Source organism: Mirounga angustirostris, unplaced genomic scaffold (genome assembly GCF_029215605.1).
Source record: "Mirounga angustirostris isolate CCGP_5_RB_7025 unplaced genomic scaffold, mMirAng1.0.hap1 SCAF_3, whole genome shotgun sequence".
NCBI lineage: Eukaryota > Metazoa > Chordata > Mammalia > Carnivora > Phocidae > Mirounga > Mirounga angustirostris.
Genome location: NW_026991711.1, coordinates 15,815,476 through 15,841,720, shown reverse-complemented (window position 1 = coordinate 15,841,720; position 26,245 = coordinate 15,815,476). Strand labels below are relative to the sequence as shown.

The 26,245-nt window shown below is 43.4% G+C and overlaps 1 long non-coding RNA gene and 1 other non-coding gene across 2 annotated transcripts in view; both read right to left on the bottom strand.

Moving 5' to 3' along the window:
• The window catches only part of LOC123840416 (uncharacterized), a 37,781-nt gene extending 24,848 nt beyond the window's left edge, over window positions 1–12,933 (bottom strand). Inside the window, exons 1-2 of the long non-coding RNA XR_006789983.2 lie at window positions 11,837–12,933; window positions 6,065–6,181 (exon numbers count right to left, since the gene is read on the bottom strand). This is a non-coding gene — a long non-coding RNA (uncharacterized LOC123840416). The remainder of the gene's footprint in view (window positions 1–6,064; window positions 6,182–11,836) is intronic.
• Window positions 11,596–11,668, bottom strand: TRNAF-GAA (transfer RNA phenylalanine (anticodon GAA)). Its single transcript has one exon. It is a non-coding gene; the product is annotated as a tRNA-Phe (tRNA).
• Window positions 12,934–26,245: the final 13,312 nt, after the last annotated feature.

Here is a 26,245-nt window from a genome sequence, read left to right as displayed (position 1 = left end):
GAGAAGTTGGAGTGGGTTACGTTAAACCCAACTCTAGAGGCCTCTGCACAGCAGAGGATACTCAAACAATGTTTCCTTTTTTTTTTTTTTAAGATTTTATTTATTTATTTGAGAGAGCGAGAATGAGAGAGAGTACATGAGAGGGGGGAGGGTCAGAGGGAGAAGCAGGCTCCTAGCTGAGCAGGGAGCCCGATGCGGGACTCGATCCCGGGACTCCAGGATCATGACCTGAGCCGAAGGCAGTTGCTTAACCAACTGAGCCACCCAGGCGCCCCAATGTTTCCTTTTAATAAATTCATTCCCTTTGTCTCTTTGTCCTAAACTTTCTGAGAGATGAGATACTTTCATATGACAAATAATTGGCACAGTAATATAACAAATTTTGGTTTTGGTTACATATATTAGCAATTTAGGGATTACAGCTCTCCTATGAGGGAGATACTATCATCAGCAGCAGCATCCCTACTTTACAGGCGAAAGAACTAAGGCAAGGGGAGATTGAATGACGTCCTCTATAGGGTCCGTGGCAAAGCCAGAGTCAAAGCCAGGCTGCGGTCTGGCACCAGAATCTGGGCTCTGCACCAGAATCCGTGCACCTTGTAAGCAGAATTAATGGCATGGGGCACCTGGGTGGCTGAGTTGTTAGGTGTCTGCCTTCGGCTCAGGTCATGATCCCTGGGTCCTGGGATCGAGCCCCGCATCAGGCTCCCTGCTCCGCGGGAAGCCTGCTTCTCCCTCTCCCACTCCCCCTGCTTGTGTTCCTGCTCTTGCTGTGTCTCTCTCTGTCAAATAAATAAATAAGATCTTTAAAAAGAAAATTAATGGCATGAATGTGGGGTTTTGAATATGGCCCATCCTTCCAGGTGTCTGTGATCTCTGCCCAGCCCAGTGTCCTGAATACGGGATGATGATACACTTCCAGCCCACTGCTGGTGGGTTGTTTTATACATAAGACTAGCAGGACTGGCAGCCACCAGCAGCTCTACTATGCAGAGCACAGCAACACGCAGCACCCCAAGGGCATCAATGTACCCATGTCAGTGGCCAGCAGAACCACAGGAGGGTCCATGCGGCCAAGCAGGAGATGAGAGAAACCTGATCGATGGGAGTTCCAATGGGGGTGTCCAGCAACCTGAGACTTTTTTGTGAAAATACGTGAAACACCCCCAAGCAGGTAAGCAAGATTCTCTCCGATGGCTGAGGTCTTCAATAAATAGTTGAGGCAAAAGCCAGAAAATTATGAATTATTCCCAGTACTGTGACCCCATCTATACCTTCAGGTTGGTAAGGCAGAGTAAATCGCAAATAAGTGCTGATAGCGTATCAGTACTTCAAAATGGCAGAGCCCAGCGTCGGTTGCCCTTTTTTTCTTTAAGATTTATTTATATTTGACAGAGAGAGAGAGAGATTTATTTATTTGACAGAGAGAGTGCACAAGCGGGAGGAGGGGCAGAGGAAGAGGGAGAGAGAAAGAATTTCAAACAGACTCCCCGCTGAGCATGGAGCCCCATGCAGGGCTCAATCCCATGACCCTGAAATCATGACCTGAACCAAAACCAAGAGTCCGACACTCAACCAAGTGAGCCACCCAGGCACCCCAGGTTGCCCTCTTCAAGGGAAGATACCCCCTGCCACCCCAGCGGAGGCTCTATGAAAAACTGAAGTCTATTCAGTGCCTCATCAGGCATCCCAAAGAGGTGTTTGCTGGAAATAGTGCAGCCCGCAACGCCAAGGGAAAGTTGCGCTGTGCTTCCAGCTCAGAAGCTGGTAGTGACACAAAATCCTCTACATATAGAGAAAGTAAGCCCTTTATTTAAGGCCCCCAGTGAACCAAAGAAAGGGCCTGGAAATGTAGCCGCTCCTCTAAGGGCCAGTGGTAGACACGGTCCAGGATCCAGAGTTGACAGGTCCCACCCTCAAGAATCTGTTCATCAAAAGGCCTGGACCTGATGATATAACATCGACAATGGGCAGAAGAATGTTCTGGGAGCTGCCAGGGCCTGTGATGTCCAGCAACTGCGCTTCAAAGGGGACCTCCCACGCTCACCTACTGAAGACCAACACCTGCACAGGCTCGAAACCCCGCACGAATGAACGAAGTGATAATTGGTGGATTAAGGAAAATGTTTCCAGTATTAAGACATGTTTCTATTTGTGTTGGACTGTTTGCTGTCTTTCAAGCTCCCGGAACACAAAACCTTCATTTAGCTCTTAATCTCTCAGTTACACCTGGAAGGTTTTTTAACACATGTTTATCTAGAAAGTGATTTGAATCTTACTTTTAAAAATAGCAGTCAGAACATCTTAAGTAACTTGAAAGATGGAGAGAATGTTACTGCTGTTGTTGTTAAGACATTTATTGAATGTCATTACACGGAATGACACCATGTAATGTGTGACCACGATCCTAGCTCCTGGGTTTGTGACCTAAATTAACCTGGGTTAGTGCTCTGGCAGATCCTGGTCTCCAAAATGCCTCAACTTGTCTCTGTCAGACCAAGACAAACCATGCTCATTATGGAGCACTAATGAGGAGGCCCAGCTTCCTGCTCTTCTGCTCTGCTATGTTGAAGGGTTAGAGCATTTTTACACCGTGTTCTTTAAATTATGCAAGTGAGAAATTTATAAAATGCAGATAAGCAAAAAAGAAAACACTGAAAATCATCCACAGTCTTAGCTTAGCCACACCACCTTTTCAGTCTCTCTGGAAGAGTTGCTTATTGTCAAATCAACAGAGGTCAAGAAGCATTTCTTGAGAACCTATAATGGTTCTGGCACGGGGGCTAGATGACATAAAGGCATAGAAAAGGAACAGAAACCTCAGTCTAGAGCCTCAGAAGAGTTCATTCTCTTGGTAGGGAATATAATAAAAACAAAAACAGCCAGGGGCTGAGCTGTGGTGGTGAGCCACTTTGGGGGGGGGGGGGTGAGGGGAGGAGACATGTAAGGGGAGGAGAGCTGTTATTATTTGTTGAATAAATAGGCATTGAGTACCTGCTATGTGCTCTCTGCTATGAACATGGAGTGAGGTCTTCAAGAAATAATAGTAACCAGTAAGGAAAAAAGACCTGTGAGATTCAACAAAATATTACCTACATGGTTACATGGACAAGAGGAGATGGAACACTTAAACTTCCCTGGGGAGCCAGGAAGAGCTGATGCGGACAGCGCTTCCCCAGGGCCCAGGTGCGCTTACTGAACACGCCGCGTGCCTGCCGCTGAGCGCTTGTCATATGTGACCGGCTGACTTCTCACCATAGGGCCAGAAAATAAGTCATTTTTTTAAATGAAAAAAAAGAAAAGAAGTTATTTACTTTTTCTCTATTTTGCACCTGGAGAGAGTGAAACTGAGCAGGGTTATAGAATTTAGGAACATTACTCTGCCAACAGGTGGAGCCAGAGCAGAGGCTCGGGCCCCTGGCCCCAGGGGCTGGGCTCTGGACCACGCCCCAGGCCATACGTATACACACCACAGGCAGGGACAACTTGGTCCCTTCCGCCTTCTCCTCTCTCTCCTGCTGGGACGCATTTCCTCCTCTTCATCCGCTGCAGTCAGAAAACCCGCGGAGTTGGTGTCCCTTCGGTCAGTTTTCACAGTGTGAGAGTTTAAGGCTATGAACCACAGACTGCTGCAATGAGCCTCAACTCAGATCCTGCAGCCAGGTTGGCTGGGGGGAACAGGCCCTCCATTGCCCACCACGCATGCAGCTGAGAACTGATTTAAAAGGAATAAAGTGGGTGCCTGGGTGGCTCTGTTGGTTAAGCGACGGCCTTCGGCTCAGGTCATGATCCTGGAATCCCAGGATCGAGTCCCACATCGGGCTCCCTGCTCAGCAGGGAGTCTGCTTCTCTCTGACCCTCCTCCCTCTCATGCTCTCTGTCTCTCATTCTCTCTCACACAAAAAAATAAAATCTTTAAAATAAATAAATAAATAAAAGGAATAAAGTTGTATTCAGGCTGTCTTGAAGTTTCTCTCTCTGCCTGAGATAAAAGCCCTTCTTGTTCCCACCCTCACCTTCACCACCACCAAAGAGAGGATTTGACTGCCCTGTTCCAGCCCGCCTGCTTCCTTCTCTCTCTTGTTTTTGTCCTCTTCCTCTCATTCTGTGAGCCCAGCACCACCCCATCGTGGAGGGTGACCAGAGCATGCCCCTCCAGCCATTCCAGATCACATGCCCTCTTCCAGTCCCCACCACTACTCAATAATACTAGCATTTTCTTGCCGGAACATGGAAACTCTGAAGTATCCCTTCCTGAAGTCAAAGCCGCCGTTTGGAGTGGGTGGCATCTTGCCATAAGGAAATGAGCACACATTCAAAACAGAAAGTGAAAGCTGGACCCCAGAGTCACGTGCCCCATGGGCAGCAGCTAGTACACCCTCTGGGAGGTCGAAATGGGAGAGAGCCAGATTCGCTTCAACTGTGGGAAAGGTTTCATGCAGAAGAAAAACTTGAGAGACCATTTGAAAGATGGCTGTGAATTTGAAGAGACGCAAGAGGAACAAGATGTACAATAAACAAACATCCAATTATATTTTTTCTGAGCAATTTACCAACTTGACATAAGAAATGCTTCAAAGCAAAATGTTTCCATGCGGCTGTATACCTGTATTTCATTCCTACCTGATCAATAGCTTGATCTACTCAACAAATCAGGGCTTCATTTTATAAAGAAGCATAAAACCAAATTTTTCTGTGAATTATTGTTCCTAAAATAAGAGATCAGACCAATCGAATTTAGATACAGTTTATGCATGTAACAGTAAAGTCCTTTACAATCGTATCTTTAGAACTTCCTTCAATTAGGGAATGAAAACATCATTGCTATTGGGTGAGATTATCTCTGAATGCTTTACGGGACACTAAATATGGCTTAAAATTTCAGCTCAGGTTTACAACTGGCTAAGAGAAAAAGAAAGAAAAAAGGACAGGTAATGTGTTCTTTTAAAAGCTTAACAGGGGCGCCTGGGTGGCTCAGTTGGTTGGGCGACTGCCTTCGGCTCAGGTCGTGATCCTGGAGTCCCGGGATCGAGTCCCGCATCGGGCTCCCTGCTCCGCGGGGGGTCTGCTTCTCCCTCTGACCCTCCTCCCTCTCATGCTCTCTGTCTCTCATTCTCTCTGTCTCAAATAAATAAATAAAATCTTAAAAAAAAAAAAGAGCCAAAATATGTTAAAATTTATGAAATTTGGGGCGCCTGGGTGGCTCCGTTGGTTAGGCGACTGCCTTCGGCTCAGGTCATGATCCTGGAGTCCCAGGATCGAGTCCCGCATCGGCCTCCCTGCTCGGCAGGGAGTCTGCTTCTCCCTCTGACCCTCCTCCCTCTCATGCTCTCTGTCTCTCATTCTCTCTCTCTCAAATAAATAAAATCTTTAAAAAAAAAAAAGCTTAACAATAAAAAAAAACAATAAAAAAAATAAAAAATAAAAAAAAAAGCTTAACAATAGCGTGCTTAATGACACTGTATAAAATGAAATATATAGACATCCATGCTTGTATGAAAATTATTTACTTCAGGATACACTAGAAGCTAACAGACATTTGCTCTGAGAAAAGCATTTAGGAAAAAAAAAGAAAGTAGTTTACTTGCAAAGAAGTTTAGTAAAGGAGAGTCCACGTTGTAAAAAAGAGTAGCTTAAAAACAAAGCAAAAGCAAGCAAAACACTGAAATAAGCAACGACAAGACTTGAAACACACCCACCTCTACAGGCAAGATAAGCAATGTGACCAAGTTTACATGTAGTCTGTTCATGGTGGGAAAACAGAGATTTTGTCACAGTATTTTACCTACAAAGGTCACCACATATCTTCAGACATCAACATTGAAATTGTCGTGGATGAAATTATCTCTGATGCAGAGTCAATAACTTCCAGGAGCAAGTATGGTTTCATTTATTATGGGGTCTCTAACCAGACAGGGGAATCCTCTGGTAGACTGTCTTGCTTTATCTCAGGATGCAAAGTGCCTTTTAAATTTTTTGTCTGACTAGAGTACATGATTTCTCATGCACACTAACTCCTCCCAGAGGCAGGGTCAAATGCTATATTGTTTATAGACATACTTACTGTTAAGAGATAATAGGATCCATCCCAATAAGGCCACCATCCTTTTTATGGTCTCTGCCAACAATGTTCACGCCCCATTGTGCACTGATGTCAGCCCCCGTGACCATCTCACGTGACCTCAAGGAGAAATCAAAAACAAGAAGAACTGGAAAACCAATTAAGCAGAGGCATGCAGGCAATATTTTTGAACAATCAGATATGATAGAAACATAGGATGAACTAAGGGTCTTTCTCATGTCCATGTGGTAATCAGAAACTTTAATTTTTACAACCAAACAGATTATACCTTATGATGCACAGCTATTTGGAGAACTGCTTGCAAGTACGCGTAACCCTTCCCCACCCCACCCCACCCCCTTTTTTTTGGTATATATAACCCCCTGTAGCAAACAAGCCTCAGAACAGAGCCTCAGAGCCATCTGGAAGACTCTCCCAGGCTATAGTCCTCAGTAGAACAATGGATAAAGCATTTACTAACCTACTTTGAGGTTGGTTTTCTTTCAATTGACACCATGCTGCTCCACCTGCTTCCTTCCTGAGCGACACTTACAAAGCAACCACAAGTCTGACTTTTTGAAAGTGTCTGAAGGATGTGAATATGTCACCCAACCTTAACATAAAGATTATTTTGATCTGAAGGCACTTGATAAGAAACTATCTGCTCTTCCCCATTTGCCCAAAAGCAGGACATCAATTTGTAAAGATGTTCCCGCCAACTCCCCCATCTCCTACCAGGAAGGAGAGAAGTTAATCATCAAAGACAACAGGACACCCCAATCAGCCTACAAATGCCACCGGAAGAATCTATGTAACCAACTTTACTAACTAGCCTTATTTGCCATTAGTTTCCCATACGTTTACCTTCCCACAGTTTGCCACCCTAGAAAGGTAGTTTTTTCCCTTTGTCTTGTCACTTCTCTACAAATGTATTGTTCTGTGGTTAAGATGCTATAGAAGTCTAAATTCTAACCAGCCTTTTTTTTAAAAAAAAAGATTTTATTTATTTATTTGACAGACAGAGACAGTGAGAGAGGCAACACAAGCAGGGGGAGTGGGAGAGGGAGAAGCAGGCTTCCCGCTGAGCCGGGAGCCCGATTCGGGGCTCGATTCCAGGACCCTGGGATCATGACCTGAGCCGAAGGCAGACGCACTTAACGACTGAGCCACCCAGGAGCCCCTCTAACCAGACCTTTGAGCTACTCGTCACTGAGTGCTCCCACAAGTGTGTGCAGTGCACAGATTCATAAACTTCTGTTTGTGTAGGTTCTTTTCTTGTTAACCTGTCTTTTGTCAGTCTAAATGCTAGGGCCCCTGCTGAGAAGCTAAGAGGGTAGTGGGAAAAAGTTTTTTTCCTCCCTTACATCCCAAAGGTCCTCATAAGCACGGATAAATCTATTCAACTGCAATTCTCCAATTTACCCAATCTTGGTCAGACAATTTTCTATCACAAGATAGGCCAAATATCTTATCACAACTCCTCTTTTACCTCTCCTGGCTTCATCTAAACCTGTTCTTCTTGTAGCATCTCCCTGGAAATCATACACTCCTGCAAAACAATAATTTGAAGACTGTAATCAAGTTACTCTTAGTTTTCTTTTATCTTGGCAAGTCTATTTCATGAGCTTTTGTTGTTTTTGTTTTGTTTTTTTAAAGTTTTATTTATTCTAGAGAGGGAGCATGTGAGCATGAGCAGGAAGAGCAGAGGGAGAGGGAGAGGGAGAGAGAAACCCAAGCAGGCTTCATGCCCCCTAGCACCAAGCCAGAGGTAGGGCTTGATCTCACAACCCTGAGATCAGGACCTGAGCTGAAACCAAGAGTGGGGCGCTTCACCGACTGCACCACGCAGGTGGCCCATTTTTGTTGTTTTTAAGATAAATCTCCTCTTCCTTAATCATGTTTTTGTTCTTTGTTAACCCTTTCCTCTTAAATTGAGTTAATCAAAACTGAACAAAATGCTCTAACATGAATCGCACTAATGCAGTGTATAAAAGAATTACTCCTTTATTTTTGTGGCTCATTTCATTTTGATACATCTCAGAATTATGCTGGCTTTTCACAATGGCACACTTATGTATCTTTTTTTTTTTCATTTATATTCAACTTTGCCTCCTACCTGATAGAGCTATTGACAAGTTTAGTAGGATTATGCATGAAACATGCTCATCAGAATTCCCAGCACACAGAGAGCACTCCAGAAATGGTGACTCTGGATATTCTTGATAGAGAGTCAATGAGTATGTAGGGAGAGGGGTTGCTCAAAATGCACCGTAGAATATATTTCAGCAATGAATAGTCAAATAGTCATGCACCCTGCTATAAGACAACTCATATATGGAAATTGGAGTTTATGGAAGTAATACGTGACTTGGGTGTCTGTTGTGAAGAAGACCCTTGCTTTTGCTCAGATTGTCCTGCTTCACTCCCTGGACCCACACCTAGGACTGCAAATAATACTGCAAGATTTCAGTTGGATCAGTGAGCTACACTTACACAAGGTAATCCATTCTCACACCACGTATTAAGGACTATCGTGTAGGAGCTGTACGTTCCTGGAATCTGAGGCAAATCCAAACAGGAGTTGTATTTCTGACCAAGGTTCAACATATAAATCTGAGATAGGACAACAAATACAACAGAAAACTAAACAGCTATAAACCACTATACAGTTAAGAGAGTAGACCCATAACCCAAGACTAATAAAATGGGTATTAAAGTATGTACATATTGATTACACAAAAGGCCCCCAATGAATTATTAAATGCGCATCTAGTTTTATTATATATATAACAATTATAACAGCTTCACTCTATCTTACTTCTGCCCTAAAATGAATATAGTACCCAGGATAATTAAGGAATAAACAGTCATTTAGCAATGTGCTTGTGGCTCCCTTAGAAATTTGTCACATGAGCCAGATATCCCAGGTTTCTTCCTAAAAACTTTTCAAGGAAATGTGGAAAGATGCCTTTCCCTTTCCACACTGGATAAATGGCCTGAAGCAGGAGTAGACATTCACAACTTTTTGTTGCCCATAGAGAACTGGGCTGAACATAACTGATAAATGTGCGAGGTGATCACATTCTTTCCATTGAAAGCATTTCTTTTCTAAAGTAAGGGCTGACTCCACAACCTTCACCCCTCACCCTTCACCCCCTCCTCAGTCCTAAAGAGCTGTTCCAGTGCAGGTGTCAGGGGCTCCCTAGAAGACAAATCATGTTCAGTCCTGCTCAGACTTCACTCTGGGAAGTAACAGTGTTTGAGATCTATCAGAGCACTTCACACATCAGTGAAAAGCAATAAAAGTGATCAGATTACATCTCTAGACTTTACTTCTTAAGGTAAAAAAAATATATATATATAATATAATTATTTTAAAATATATACATACATAAAATATTTTAAGTGCTCCCTATCTTCTTTGTGTTCATTCCTCGCTCCCACAAGGCCAGCAAAACCCTTTCCGACCACACCCCAGTGGGGGCCTGCCCAAATGATCCCCTTTTACCTTTCCCCCTTCGGACTTCTAACCTGATAGGTGCCTCTAGCCTCCCCCAATACCAAATGTCCACTAGCCAGTACCTGATCTTATTGTCTGCCCCGCAGGGTAGCCAATCCTCAGGTTGTCTGAAATGGAACAACCCCTCACACTTTCAGTGTCCACATCATTCCCTTGCATTTAAACATGCAGAGAGCTGGTTGCACCCCAGTTTGGTCTTCCCCCTGTCCAAGAAATCTTTCTCTGAGGGCCCAACCAAGACTTACTTCTCCATAATGCCTTTTCGGATTAACCAGCAAAGGCTTTTAGTTTCTTCCTATAGCTCCCCTCATTTTTTTTTTAAAGATTTTATTTATTTATTTGAGAGAGAGAATGAGAGAGAGAGCACATGAGAGGGGGGAGGGTCAGAGGGAGAAGCAGACTCCCTGCCGAACAGGGAGCCCGATGCGGGACTCGATGCGGGACTCCATCTCGGGACTCCAGGATCATGACCTGAGCCGAAGGCAGTCTCTTAACCAACTGAGCCACCCAGGCGCCCCTAGCTCCCCTCATTTTTATGCACACATCTTAACCAAACATAGCAACAACTATTCAGGTACAGTAACATTTAAGAGGTGGCAGATGTTAGATGCCTGGGGTACGTTAGGTTTAATCTTTGCACTCCTACGAGGACTATTATATGTAAAATGAAGATAATGATGCATACTTTATTAGGTAATTATGAAGATCTAATAATTTCTGGCACATAGTGGGAGGTCAATAATTAATGCTCAATTGATAAATGAATTAATAACGTGAGAGCACACAGTACTTCACAAATGCGAAGTACTCTCACAAAACAATAGAACCAGAAGATATGCAAGACCTACTGTGTAAATCCCAAGAGGGATTGTCTTTCATGTGCTGACCAGCAACGCACCACCCCCACTACACTACATATTCCTTTTCTAGTGAGTTAAGAAACTGAAATTTCTTCCTCCTTTAATTCAAATCTACATCCTTGCAACTGCTCCTCCTGGGTCCTGGCTCAGCTCCCAGGAGCCACACAATATAGAATAGGAGGGTTTAGGATTAGCTAGGGGAGTTGATCCCACCCCCAACAACACACTCACTGTGAAAGCAAAAGAGGCCCAGAAAAAGATGTATTTCGAGCACGTGTCAAAGTTTTATTTCAGACTTGCAGGATAAAAGACAGCAAAAGGAAAAAGCTTGTTCACAGAAACAGTCTTAGGAAAGGGCTCTTTTAGAAACACAAAGGAATGTCTAGAATAAGTGGATCCTCAAACTTGAGCTGCTTCTGAATCTCGTTCGCAGGGCTTGTTAAAACACCTAAGGCTAGAAACCAGTTTCTGATACGGTAAATCTGAGGTGGGGCCCAGAATCTGCATTTCGAACTAGTTCCCAGTGGAAGAAGAGGCTGCTGGTCCGGAGACCACACTTCGAGAACCACTGGCCTACCCTCCAAATAAAGTTGTTTAGGTGCAAGATGTTAATTTAATAGAGCTGTGATGCCGCCACGCCTCTACCCCTTTGGCCAGTAACCCCGATTACGCCCCCGGAGCGCCCAGCGTGCGCCTCTAACTGGAAACACGGAGCCGCCAGGTTCCATTACGGGCAAGGCCCGCTGGGGGCCGCTCGATTCAACAGCAGAGTCTTGCTTTTCAAACTGGGAGGTTCTGGGGAATGAAATTTGGGGTGAAGTTGTCTTTTTCGCTCGGCGAGACACAGGGAGCGCTTCCTCACAGCAGCACCTGCGCGCACCACCCTCCAGTCGCCGGGGGGCGCAGGCCCTCCCGCCCCCCAGGCTCCGCACGGCGCACGCGCAGCAGCGCCTCTGACGCCCGCCAGGAAGGCGCCCCGGAAGTGGGGGTGTGGGGCGGCCGCGGTCCGGGGGGCGCTGAGAGTGGCTGTTTCCGCTCCTCGCTCGCTTATCTTTCAAGTCCTTGTTTTCAAGTGGGCTGGCGTTAATAAGCCGGGTTACTCGGGATAAGGCATTCACCCGCAATTTGACTCCAGTCGGACTAAAAAGGAGCACTGCCGAAACCCGGGATCGAACCAGGGACCTTTAGATCTTCAGTCTAACGCTCTCCCAACTGAGCTATTTCGGCGCCCTCTCGCTTCTCTTTAGAGTAGACTATTACTGAACTATTCACGTCCGCCCCTTCCGCCCCTCATCGCTTGAGAGCGTTCCTTCCTGGTCGCGTTAAAACGGTCGCATCAGAGTTCCGCCTTGCTCTTTACAAGCCGTGATTAGATGCAACGTAGACGCTACTTACTTTCTTCAACATAATCCGAGTTTCTGACTTAAATTATGAGCAGGGATCCCGAGCGCGCCCGAGCGCCAGCTGCTGGGCTGCTCTGCGGCTCCGCGGGCGGGCTCGTCCTCCCGGGCTGGCCCCCGCCGTCCTGGAGCGGCGTGGTCCCCTGGGCGAGCCCCCTGCCCCGGGAGGCGGGCCCTTCCCCGCCGATCCGCGCCTGCCTGCGATCGTGCACGTTTGTCATCACTAAGATGAAGGAGCCGACAAGGCCGTGGAAGCAGGATCGCAGCCTCCCTGTGATGCCGGGTCCTCGGAATGCCCCTTGAGCCTACCACCACTGTGCGCGGAGTCGGCCTGGCACACCGCGGGCGCCCATATAATGCTTGGCGAGCTCATTAGGGACGATTTCCCGGTGCCAATGCTACTTCCTACACCAGTAGACGGATGTTTCCCAAGCATCCGCTACGTGCCAGGCACAGACATTCTACAAAGCCCAAACATCCTATTGGAATTTTTTTCTCCAATTAATTTGTAATTCTCTAAAAGCAGTAATGATTACCGTAACGCCCTTTTAGCCCGCCCCGTAGAGCTTTGCATTTAAGTGGAACCCTTACAGGCAATTTTGAGGGATGCATGGATGAGTGCCTTTGAATGTGAAAGAAAAAAGGGAGATAAGGGGTTGAATATGGGAAGTGTTTGCAATCTCTAAGGTGTAGAGTCGCTTTCTGAGTTTCTTTGTTGTGTCAAATCCAGATAAGAGAAGAGCTTGGGATTTCAAAGAAGTCATGGCTAAGGAGGGGAAAGAGACCCAAGAAGACTTGGGGACGGACGTTGCTCTGTGAGGGCTTTGTGGGGATTAGTGTGGGAGAAGGGGCAATTTGGAGCAGGTGCCTTGTGCAGATCATACCTAGAGAGATGAGAAGAGAGGACTTTCACAGGCTTTCTTGTGAGTCATGAATGTAGCTACCTTTCGCATTGTCCTCAAAACACTGCAGGAAAGACCTGAACCTGGCTGACTGGGAAAGTGGCAGGTAAGTTTTGATGAGAGTTGAGGTGGGAGTCGGGGAGAAGAAAAGGCCCAGCATCTGAGGGGAGATGGAGGGAAAAGGATAGGACAGAGAAGAGAAGGAAGAGCACCACCAATCAGCTTTACATTTCAAATGTGATGTGGTCAGATCCTTTGGCAAATTACAAGATCATAGGAACTACATTGTAGTAGAGATCATTTGTTGAGTAAAGGTGGATTTCAGGATGTTAAGTGTTGCGATGTATGTCAGGATGAACGGGGTGGCCACGTAGCTCCATTTGCCCAGGACACTCCTTGTTCACACCTGTCATCCCAGAACCCTGCCCCAGAAGTACCTCCTTCACTCTTACAAGTCTCCTGGGACTGGAAAAATAAACGATGTAATCACCCCATTTATAAACAGTGAAAAAGACCCACAGCTTGATGCTGCATTATGAACGCTACCAGTTTGACCATTAGCGAAAAGATTTTTAACATCAGCTCAGTATTTGTTGTTGCTCTTTTACAAAGGAGATTGAAGGTTCCCAGGATTTAGTGTCATCGTTCCCAAACTGTGCAGCAGAGTATTTTCCATTTTTGAGGGAAACACAGTGATAACTGGCCATCTGTGGGACACTGCTCAAACTACTAGGTAGTTCATCGTTTCAGCAATAGATCACTCTACATTGCTTTCAGTGACGTCATCACTCTGCAAAACTGGCTTTTTAGAATTTCTGATAAAAAGTAATTGCCCGGGGCACCTGGGTGGCTCAGTCCTTAAGCGTTTGCCTTTGGCTCAGGTCATGGTCCCAGGGTCCTGGGATCGAGCCCCACATCGGGCTCCCTGCTCCGCGGGAAGCCTGCTTCTCCCTCTCCCACTCCTCCTGCTTGTGTTCCCTCTCTCGCTGTGTCTCTCTCTGTCAAATAAATAAAGTCTTAAAAAAAAAAAGTAATTGCCCATGAAAATAAATGTATTCTAGGAAATAGACATGGTGACGTCCAATCTGCTTCAAGGCATGAGAAATTGTGCACTACCCAACAGGTGCACACACCCCATTGTTAAGTAATGATGGTTATTTAAGGATGAAGTAAAAATGTAACTTTCTTTCAATTTATGTATAGAATTCTGCCAAACAGTTACAAAGCTTTTGGACATAAATACTTTAATAAGTTTTGGGCCTGAATGTTTAATAAAAGGAACTGTTCAGGATTTCTTTTGGTCTGGGGGCGTTGGAAAAAATTACGAAGACTCTGAGAGTATAATGAAAGTTTGAAGACCTCTCGCATAGTGCCTTAATGTTGATAGCAGAAATGGAAATTATTACTGAATTTGGGAGAAATGTGGCTTTGTTCAGCAAGATTGCAGAGGCAAGAAGAACCATTAGAAATTCCACAGAGACCAAGCGCCAAGGGCTAAAGCGAAGTGAAAATCTGTGCACACATCACAATAAGGGACAGATGATAAAGACGTTGGCACTCAAATGAAGATAAAACGTTGAAGACTCCATGTTGAAAAGAAGCGTTGTGTAGGCTGCTGCAGTCCTGTCTTCCAAATTAGCCCTAGGATTTTGGCAATCCAGGCTAATTACCTATGATAACTATGAAAACTAATTACAACTACTAACTGGAAGACCTAAGAATAATACTACTAAAGAAAATATGTTGTATATAGTTACAGCATCTAATAAATTTTTAAGCTGCTGTCAATTGATAATTTGTCCTTAGTTGTGTGTGTGTGTGTGTGCGCACACACACACACACACACATACAAATAGCACTTATTTTAAGTAGCCTCTGATTTCAATCAACATTTCTCAAAAGTGTTAAAAAGCTGGGAATGTATCAAAAGGACATAGAGCTAGTTTGAAGGGGCTGCTGGCCATAGCTGAGCCAATCAGGGCACCAAAATAAATAAGGAAATTAATAGATTATTTACTCTTTGGATAAATAAAGATCCACAAGTACGATAATAGAGGGGAGATGACTGGGGATTCTGGTTTACAGGTGAATGACTTGCATTGACTGATAAATGTGGAAGGAGCGGTAGCAGTGGACATCTCCATTTTCAAGCATCATACTAAAGACTGGTTCAGTCAAGAATCGTCAATGGATGCTAAGTCTGGGGGGAAGTCATATGATGAGCAGGACCACTGCATGCTCTCAAAAAGTGTCTCTCCATAGATTGCATAATAGTTGCAAGGGGAAAAATAGAAACTATATATACAATGGAGAAATGGGACAATGCCTTGATCTAGTCATTAAGATTAACATCACCCATGAAAGACATTCAGATATCATGTGCCTCCTAATGTGATTCCCTGGAAAGAATACAATATCACTTATATAGTGGTCCAGCCAAGAATGTACATCCTGACTTTAATCATGAGGCAACGTTAAATAAATCCAAAGTAAAGGTCATTCTAGTAAATGGCTGGCCTGTATTCTTCAAAACTCACGCTCATGAAAAGAAAGACAAGCCAAGGAATTGTTCCAGACAGAGGAGGGAGGAGACATGACCCCAGCGTGATAAAGAGCAGTATGTGATCCTAGATGATTTCCATCTGGAAAGGGAAAATGCTTTAAAAGATATTAACAAAAAAATTGAAGAAACTGGAACATGGGCTGTAGATTATATAGAAGTGTTATATCAATATGAAATTTCCCCGAGTTGGCAACCGTAGTTAAGTAAGAAAATATCCAGTTTTAAGGAATGCATATTGAAATATTAAGGAATAAAGAGATACATCCGCACTCTTCCTTCAAGTGGTTCAGCAAAATAAATGTGTACAAATACAGAGAGAATATGAAAAAGTATATGGAGAAAAATATTAAAAGTTGGTGAATCTGGGTAAAAGATACATGGGACTTCTCTGTACTACTTTGTAACTATTCTGAACATTGGAAACTCAAAATTTAAAAAAAAATTAAAAATAAAAGGGTGGTGCTCTTGTGGAGCCAAACAATTTCAGTTAGAATCACAGATTAGAATGCTGGAGATGGAAGAGAATTTAGGGTTGATTTAGCCTGATCCACACATTTTTACACATCAGAAAACTGAGGCCCGGAGGCATTATAAATAACTTGGTTACAGTTACCGTCTTGCTCAACTTGGACTCCTGCAAGAAAGCATCATACATACGGTACAGAAAGTTATTCTCTAACAGTTTGGAGGCTGTGAAGTCCAAGATTAAGGTGCCAGCCTATTAGGTCCTGGGGAGAGCTCTTTCTGGCTTGCAGAAGGCAGCCTTCCCTCTCTCCGTGCTCACATGGCTTTTCTTTACTGCCTGTGCAGAGAGAGACATCTCTCTGCCTCTTCTTAGAAAGCCACCAATTCTTTTGGATTAGGACCCCACCCTATGAGCTTTTTTACTTTAATTACCTCCTAAAAGCCCTATTTCTAAATACAGCCACAATGGCGAAAAGGTATTCAACATATGAACTGGGGCGGAGGAGACACTATTCAGTCCAGACACAATTAATTGGGTGCAGAACTGACTGCTCACCTATAGAGTATAGTCTTTCTTTGTTTTTTAAAGATTTTATTTATGTATTTATTTGAGAGAGAGCAAGAGTGAGAGAGAGAGCATGAGTGGGTGAAGGGCAGAGGGAGAAGCAGGCTTCCCACTGAGCAGGGAGCCCGATGCAGGGCTCGATCCCGCGACTCCAGGATCATGACCTGAGCCGAAGGCAGATGCTTAACTGACTGAGCCACCCAGGCGCCCCCGAGCATTTAGCTTGCACCAAATGCTTGTAATTTTTTTTTTTGAAGAACGTTCCTATTTCAGTTAAAAATTGGCATGAGACAAACTATGGAAAGAGCCCAGATGTCCATCGACAGAGGAATGGATAAAAAAGGTGTGGTATATATATACAATGGAATACTATTCAGTCATCAGAAAAATGAAATCTTGCCATTTTCAATGACGACATGGATGGAACTAGAGGTTATTATGCTAAGCGAAATAAGTCAGTCAGAGAAAGACAATTATATGATCTCACTCATATACGGAATTTAAGAAACAAAACAGATGAACATAGGGGAAGGGAGGGTAAAATAAAATAAGATAAAAACTAGGGGGAGGCAAATCATAAGAGATGCTTAATCACTGGAAACAAACTGAGGGTTGCTGGAGGGAAAGGGGGAAATGGGGTAAATGGGTGATACTGGGTGTTATATAAGACTGGTGAATCACTGAACTCTAATAATACACCATATGTTAATTAATTGAATATAAATTTTAAATAATTCAAAAAATTTTTTAAAGAAAAAAAATAAAATTTATGTTCCAAAAAAAAAAAAAATTTGGCATGAGAGTCTACATCTGAAACTGGAATCTGGGGTTAGGGCTCAGCTTTTCCTGGTAGATGGTTTTTTATAGGCATGTCTATGCACTTTGAAATTCCCTGTGTGTAGAAAATAATACGTTTGCTTGAGGGGTATAAAGCGATTTCTCCAAAGTTAAATTAAAGTGTTAACATAGGGGAGAAGTATAAAAAAGTTAATAGATTGTAAATATCATCAGTGCACTGAATTGATCCAAAAAAAGTTAATTTATTTAAAGCTATTAAACCACAAGTCTATAAAGACCTTATTGTTTTTTGTTTTTGTTGAATCACATACATCAGTATAAAGCCTCTGGGTGTACTTACCAAGCCAAAAACAATCAAGTAAATTATACTCAAGAACAACCTACCGAGCTTTTCCTACATTCTAATCCAATCCTCCCACATCCATCAGACAAACTCCTAACTAACCATGTGGACTTTGCACAACGCCCTAAAGGCCAGAAAACTTGGATTCCAAAGCTTGAGTTTCAGAGGCTTGGGTGCTTTTTAAATACTGTCAGCTTAATTGCTTGCCTCTTTTTTGATGAAGTGGGCCAGCCTCCCAACTGCATCTCTGCCCCATCTCCCCACTCCACCTCTATCCAGCAATTAAGGGATAAAGACTGATTATTCACCCAAAGAAATAAGACAAAATAAACTTAGCACAGGAGTTTCCTAAATCCCTCGACGACGATGACAATGATGATGATGATAGTGATGATGATGATAATAATAATAATAATAATAATAATAATAAAACAGAAAGAAGAAATAAATCAGTGTGTTCCTTTGTTCCAGGGAAGATGCACAAGAAGGTGGTGTAAGATGACCAGAGACCCAGGAAGGGAGGCCAGGACACAGACGCCCTTGTGCTGTTTGGCCCCGATGTGCCTCCAACCTTCCAGGTAGCTCCCCTTCTTGACTCTGTACTGCTTTCATCCACTTCTCTAGTCCTGTTGTTTTGTAGCCTTACACACCCCAATTCCATGTCCCTCGATTAGCCAACTCCTGACTCATCTGGCTTTTACTCAGGAGCCTTGGCAACAAGTCAGGGAAGGCTCTACCCTTCCTCCCTGTCATCCTTGCACACACAAGCCAGAGCTTTTCTAGAGCATGTTTGTGGGTGGGTGGGATGGGCTGAGAGCAAGGGACAGTGGGTTTGCTGTGGTCCAGACTTGGGCAGGACTGCCCTGTGTGAGGCAGAAGCCTCATCGCATTTGCCCTCCTCCGTCCTGCAGTTGAGCACATTTCCAGGGCTCTCCTCAATTAGAGGGCAGAAATCAGGGTCCTGATGCTAGATTCCACCTCTCAGGTATCCAGCCCTTTCCTGTCATTGGCAATTGGAAAAGTTGACTACACCTGGTCTTCCCCGACACATAAGGCTGCATGCAGCTCCTCTGCATCATCATTCTGTGTGTTCTCCCATTTGTAGTCCAGTGTACAAATCCTCCTTGATGGGTAAGAAGGAACCCATCACACCAGACAGAAGCACTCTCTCCAGACGGTGCCTATTGTCCTCTGAGCAATGATTGTCTGAATGACTGGATAAGGGAGTATGACTGGCGCTTGCCCCATAAGGAATGCAAGAAATAAAATCAAAGGATTGTTGCTTGTTTCCACAAGAAGTAACCTCTGACATTCAGTCACATTGGTGCTTGCGTAATATTTACAAAGTGACCTCAGATCAGCTGGGACAGTGGTCTCTCCCTCATGTGTGAGTTGGTGAAAGTGGTTAATGATTCCCAGTATCACACAGTTATTTGGTGACAACAGCTCAGCCTCAGCTCCCAGGCCAGAGCTGCCACCCTGCACCATGCTTGTCCCATATGAGGCCAGCTTTACCAAAATATGGCAGTTCCTTTCAATCTACGACCCACGTGCACTTTGCGGACATTAGGGTTTTGAGGCAAATGGTCTTTTTTTTTTTTTTTTTTTTTTTATTTATTTGAGAGAGAGAGAGAGAATGAGAGACAGAGAGCATGAGAGGGAGGAGGGTCAGAGGGAGAAGCAGACTCCCTGCCGAGCAGGGAGCCCGATGCGGGACTCGATCCCGGGACTCCAGGATCATGACCTGAGCCGAAGGCAGTCGCTTAACCAACTGAGCCACCCAGGCGCCCGAGGCAAATGGTCTTCTTGACCTTACTCGGCACTGAATTTTGCTGCTTAATAAGCTAACCTGGCTCATTCCTCCAGCACATGAAGAAACTTTATGTCAGTGTTGCTCTGAGGATCTTGAGGACGAACTGCTTTCAATTTCCTTCCTTATAATAAAAATCTGCGTTCAGAAAAAGACCCGCTAGAAACCGTTTGTATTTCACTGTAAATAGAAATCCTTCTCCCCGTTTTTATGGGCCTCCTGTTGATGCTGTGCATAATATAATATGCATAGCATCACCTATGAAGTCTTCTTGCCAAAAAAAGTTTGACCTGAAACTATGCAAAGCCTCGAGGTAGAACTAACTTCCAGTTTCTATGAAATTCAGAAAGTGGAGAAATAAGGTAGATGACACCATGAAGAAGTAACCAGATAAATCCAGAGTCTGAGGCACTCTGTAAAACGTCTGGCCTGCCTTCTTCAAAATGTCAACATCATGAAAACAAATAAAAACATCTCTGTAGTTAGGAGGCTAAGATAATGTAACTAAAAGAAATATGTGGACCTTTATTGGATCTTGTTATAGGAAAAAAAATAAGAGCTCTAAATAAGAGACTTTTGGGGATGTACGAGAGGACAAATCTTTTCCCCACTACCCTCCTAGCTTCTCAGTAAAAGCCCTAGAAATTAGACTGACAAAAGACAGATTAATGAAAGAAATGCAAACAGGAATTTACTAACCTGGGCACTGCACACACAGGTGGGAGTACCCAGTGATGAGTAATTCAAACATCTTAACAGAAGAACAATAAATCTGTAAAGAGGTGACAATACAAAGGAAAAAGACCAAGTTTCTAGGGCAGCAAATTCTGGGAAGATAAATGTATGGGAGACCAATGGCAGATAAGGTCTGTCAGTCAAGTTGCTTATATAGATTCCTCTGGTGCCAATGGTGGGCTGGCGAGGGTGTCCTGTTATCACTGGTGATTAACTTCTGTCCTTCCTGGTAGAAGGGAGGGGGCATCTTTACAAATTTATGTCCGGCTTTTAAGCAAATAATGGGAAGGGAGAGAGCTTTTTTTGTCTCCGCTTCTTCTCAGTTGCCTTCAGCTCAAAATAATTTTTATTTATGCCAAAGTGGTATTTTGGGGGGGGGGCATATTCTGCTAATTCAGGGAAATATGGAGAAATGTAAATATGTATATTAGAAATAACTCAATTTTCATAAGTATGAAATGGTATATTGCCATTATGTAGGAAAATGCTTTGGTTGTTTTTTGGGTTTTTTTGGGGGGGAGATTTATGCTGAAGTATTTTCGGTTAAATTGTCATGATGTCTCACCTTATTCTCAAATGTGTCAAACAGACACATACAAATCAAACCAATACAGCAAAATGCTAACAATTGTTGAAGCCAGGTGGAGAAATATTTCTTTCACTTCTTCTGCATGTTTTAAATTTTTTATAATAAACATTTGGAAAAAAGGTAGATATTAATCCTATCTTACAGATCGTAGGAATTTCTGAATATAATGCTACTTTTCAAAAAAGATTGAAGAACTTTGTTCCTTATTAATGGGATTTTCGGTATCAGAATGTGACTTAGGGATACATTTTGTGAAACAAGAGAAGCCCTTCCTAAAATCCATAATCAGTCTAAATAGTCCCTTTGTCCATCTATTGCTAAGATTTGTCCTATATGCACAAGGACCATATTTTTGGAATTACCAAATCCAGAAATGTGGTCTGACAAAGGGTTTCTCCCCCTTACTTCTGCTTTTACTCACATGAAAGCTTTACAAAGCATAAAAATGAAAACATGTATAGATGTTATTTTTTTATTTAATATATAATGAATCACCTTTCTCGAAGAAAAATAACACAATTAAATAAAATTATACTGTTTCAAGAAGATTTGGAATGCAGTTTCCATATTTTATAGTCAATTCCAATATGATTTATAGCAAAATCTTTCTCTCGCTTTACAAGGTCAACTTAATAATCTATCATGACATATGTTGGGAATAAAAATGTCTTCCTTGTCTTTTATTCTTAACTTTTAATTTCCTTTTTGAATCAGGCTTTCAGTTTTGACCTTCACAATTACTAAGGAAAATCAGATTGTAGTAATTAGAATATTGCAGAAACATCATCTAAAACTATGGTTTGATTAATCCATTAACTTGAGCAACCATAATTTCAACTCCTGAGAATTTTAAACTGATTTAATTTTAGCTATGTGATTCACTCCTTTTTTTTATGATAACTGAAATATTTGAGTAAGTCAGAGGTAGCATATTTAGAATGTTACCAAAGCAAAAGGAAAACCTGCAGAGTAGCAAATTAATGTGAGGGAAATGTGCATTTTCTAAACATTAACACACTTGATATGTAACATCCAGATAGCTGAAATGAACATTCTACTTTCGAGGCTTTTTTCTGGGCAAAGAAAATTGCTTAAAATTTTCACCTAAGTTTATTCTACTAAAAAAAAAAAAAAAAAAAAGGAAGATCAGAACTCCAGAACCATTAATCAAAGTTTTCAAATTTGTTGGAAATAGACCTCAAGAGCTTATTTGGCCTATTTTATTTACTATTTCTCAACTCTGTAAATTTTATTCAGCATTTTAACCTGAAAATGTACTTTCTCCTTCTCCTACCCCTGTAGTTAATCCTCACAGCTATCTTCATTAAGTGAGCAAAATTTTCACTCCAAGTCAATAGATGGGGGACTAAGCAAAGTGTAGAACTGTTATTAGACACTCGATTGAAGGGTTTTCCACCAGTTTAGAGCCAAGGGAGGGAGACAATGAATTAGAATTACTTCTTGCTCCTCAAAATTGACCTAATTAAGTCAGGATGATGGAAAGAGGGCTTCCCACTTTCTGCATTTAGGATGGAAAGATTACATTGGTAAAACAGGTTTTCCACCATTGGGTAAAACTCATCTTTTTAAGAGTGTGTCAGTTAGAACCTAATGAGTTTTGCTATAAACACAAGAGTATTAGAAATACTATTAAAGCCAAGAAAAGATCAAAGAGCCATTATTCAAAGTGTTAACCTTAAAAATAAACTGCCAGTTATTTTACTAACAAATATGGGTTCGTTGGGAATAGCAGGGGCTAAGCCAAACCATAGGTTTACTATAATATATATCCTAATTTATCAGGTATATTTCCATGGTTTCATGGCTAAGCCAAACCATAGGCAACTCTGGAGAACAAAGGGGAGGACAGCTCTTTTATAGAGGGAAAAAAGGGGGTGGGAGGGGGTGGGAGGGGCTCTTATAAACTAAAAGTCCATTGGAATAAACCAGGAGTTTGAAGTATAGTAGCGTCTCACTGGCTGAGCTGTGACTGTCTCTCATGGGCTGGGCTGTTGGGGGGTGGGGGACAGGGGGATAGAGAAAACTTCCTTCCTCCTTCCTCCTTTCTCCTGCTGGGGTAGGAAGGTAGTATGGATTAGCAAGGAACCCCTGTTCTTCTTGTTGCGTCTGCAATGGAAACCTGGTGCTGGCATGAGAGGTCTCTCTGCCACCACCTCTCCCCCCGACCCATTCCATTCTAAATGAGTTTCCTTTTATTAATTTTCACAAAAGATACATTTCTACAATGAAGAACCGAAGTGGGGATTATAGATCAGTCCATCTAAACAACAACTGAATGTAAGTGAAATCTGTAACAAGTACAAGACTTGCAAAACTGGTTTATCTCTTAATGTCTTGCAAAACTGGTTGATCTCTTCACAGGTGAGATTCAAGGAAAAAGTGAGCTTCAAGTGGTCAGTGGGGTGTGAAAAAGCAAGGAGCTCTGACTGGAATGAGAATCGAGAGAAGATGAAGGAGATTGGATGGATGGAAAGAGAGGCAAAGAGAAACCAAGACAGACAAAGAGACATGACAAAGACCCTGCTCCTTTATAACCCCACAGATGAATAGAGATGCTGAGTATCCAGGTTGTGGGATACAAAGATGATTACACTGCCAGGAGCATCAAGTCTGGCAGACCACACATACCCATAAATTCATGAATCATTTGAATAAAGAGCAATGGTAATATAGAGGATAGAACCTTAGCATCTTCAGGCAAGGCCAACTTGGGGGAATAGATGACATTTCGGTGGCCATGTGTGAGGGTGGCTGGGATGGAGCTGCCAGGAAAGAGGGAGAGCCTGTGTGTGCAGCACCCTTTGGAATCTGAAGCACTGAGCATCGGGGACCCAGCATGTATTTTCTGTACCAGGAAGTGGTTTGATTTCTAAAAATCCACGTCCAGGAAAGTGTGAAGGAAAAGTCTGAGTGGGCAGGGTCTGGAGGGGAAACCAGTGGGGAGGGAATAGTGCTAAGTGTAAGGCGGTGGTAAGGGGAGCTTTAGAAGAGTCAGACTTCAGAGATGGGCAAGGAGGAATTGGCAGGATTTAGTGACTATAGACCTAGACAGTGAGAGTAAGTCAATGATGGCGTCACAGTTGGTGGTCTTGGATAGGGTGGATGGTGATACCTTTTTTCAAGACTGCGAACACAGGAGGCCGACTAATCCAGGGCTGTGGAGGAGGGGAGTTCTCATGTATCTGTGAAAGTTGAGAAGTTGATTCCATCTTCTGGAATCCAGATGGGTGGACCAGGCTGCAATAGGCCCTCTGAGCCTAGAACCCAGAAAAAAAGTAGGTGCTGGGAAAATGAAATGTGGGTATCATGGTCACCGTGAAGATGGCAGTTGAGGCAACAGGAATGAATGAGACCCCACCAGGACGGCACGTGAGTAAGGGGGCCAAGGAAAGAATTCTGGGAACATCATCACTTGGGGCAGTGGTTCTCAACTAGAGATGATTTTGCTCACCAGGGGACGGTTGGCAATATCTGAAGGCATTTTTGGTTGTCAGAACTGGGGGAAGAGTAGAGGCCAGGGATGCTATTAAACCTTCTACAATGCACATGACAGCCCTTCACAACCAAGACTGATCCAGCCCAAAATGTCAATTTAGGGAATGGAAAAGAAGAAGAAGGGGGAGGAGGAGGAGGAAGAGGAGAAGGAGAAGGAGAAGGAGAAGAAAGAAGAAGAAGCCAGCGAGAAGAGAGCAGGGGAATGGAGAGTGAGATGGGAGAGTGGTGTCTCCAAAGACCAAGAAAGAACAAGTTTTAATAAATGGGGCATGAGGAGGGCCACATGCTGCCAGGGAACGAGAAAGAAAATTGGCCTTTGGCTTCCCACTTAAGAGGCTGACTGAGGATGGTGAAAACAGACTCAGAAAGTGATGGGGCAAAAGTCAAGGGATCAGGAGGTGAACAGATGAGACACTGAGTGGGGAGGACACTCTTGAGTTTGTTGGTAAATAGAGGAGGGGGACCAAGACAGGAGGCAGGGAACAATTTTTTCTTTAGGGAACAGAGACTCCTCTTTTCTCTATTTTTGTCCTGTGAAATAAAAGTCAATAGTTTTTATTTATGTATCAGTCACTGTCTGAGTGTTTTGCATGCATTACTTTATTTAAAATTCATATTAACTACTGTTTCCATTTTACAAAGAGGGATATTGAGCCCCAGTTGAAGAAATGTGCTAAAGATCACAGAAACAGGAAGTGATGAACTGGGCTTTGAACTTGGAAGTGCTGGGGGCTGTCCTGAGCTTGGTGGTGGTTCAAGGTCGTCCTGTATGGATGCTGTGGCTGCTGACTTTCAGCTGCCTGTTTGGATGGCTCAAAGGCAGTGTTCAAATTCGAGAAATAGGTCAGGACAGCCTTATAACTAACACTGGAGCTCACTTTGTTCATGCCCAGCAGTAGGCTAACAAGATAATCCTAGGACACTGTAGTTCTCCATCGCAGGTTTAGACAGTTGGGTGTATGATTCCTCAAGAACTCACCAGCTGTATGATGCCATGTGACTGATTCCTTGCTCAGTCCCTCCAAGCAAGTGACAGCCCAGAAGGAAGTCTGTCTGGTCCTGGCACTCTTCCAGAATCTCCTCAAACATGGAATGGTACAAGGAAGTTCATAGGATCGATGGATCTAGGTATCTAGGATTTTGTGAGCTTGAGCACATCTGCTCCAGGGTTACTCAAGAATGTTCAAAGGTGGGTGCCTGGGTGGTTCAGTTGGTTAAGCAACTGCTTTCGGCTCAGGTCATGATCCTGGAGTCCCAGGATCAAGTCCCGCATCAGGCTCAGCAGGGAGCCTGCTTCTCCCTCGGACCCTCCCCCCTCTCATGCTCTCTCTCTCTCATTCTCTCTCTCTGTCAAATAAATAAATAAAATCTTCTTTTTTAAAAGATTTTATTTATTTTTTATTGTTATGTTAATCCCCATACATTACATTATTAGTTTTAGATGTAAGATTTTATTTATTTGACAGAGAGAGAGAGAGCTAGAGAGGGAACACAAGCAGGGGGAGTAGGAGAGGGAGAAGCCGACTTCCCGCTGAGCAGGGACCCGATGCAGGGCTCTATTCCAGGACCCCGGGATCATGACCTGAGCTGAAAGCAGCCACTTAACTAACTGAGCCACCCAGGCACCCCAATAAATAAAATCTTAAAAAAAAAAAAGGTTCAAAGGTGAGAACCAGTTTTCACATTTGCTCTGGCCCAGAAGACACAACTCCAGCACTCGTGACCATTACACCATTTTGCCTTTTTCTACAATAGTAACAGAAGAATGGGCTGAGAATGAGTGAGATCCCATTTGGGTCAGGAATGTAACACTGTGATAAAAATCGAGAGCTCCTTCCCTGGGGTGTATAAAAGGGAGCTCAGCAGGAACAGATGAAAGCATTGCTTTCGTTTTGAGGATCCACCTATTTAGGTTGGTGGTACCCATATGTAAAACTCTGAAGTTTTTTCAGCAATATCCTCTATATAGGTGTAGCATTAGGCAAGGAGAAAGGTTAGGTTCATTCGAGGTTGGGCTAAGGAAAGATAGTGCTTGAAACAACGGTAGGTGTTCAATACTATAGACTGAATGAATGAATGGACGGATGAATGAAACATCAGGAGGGCAGGCAGCAGAAT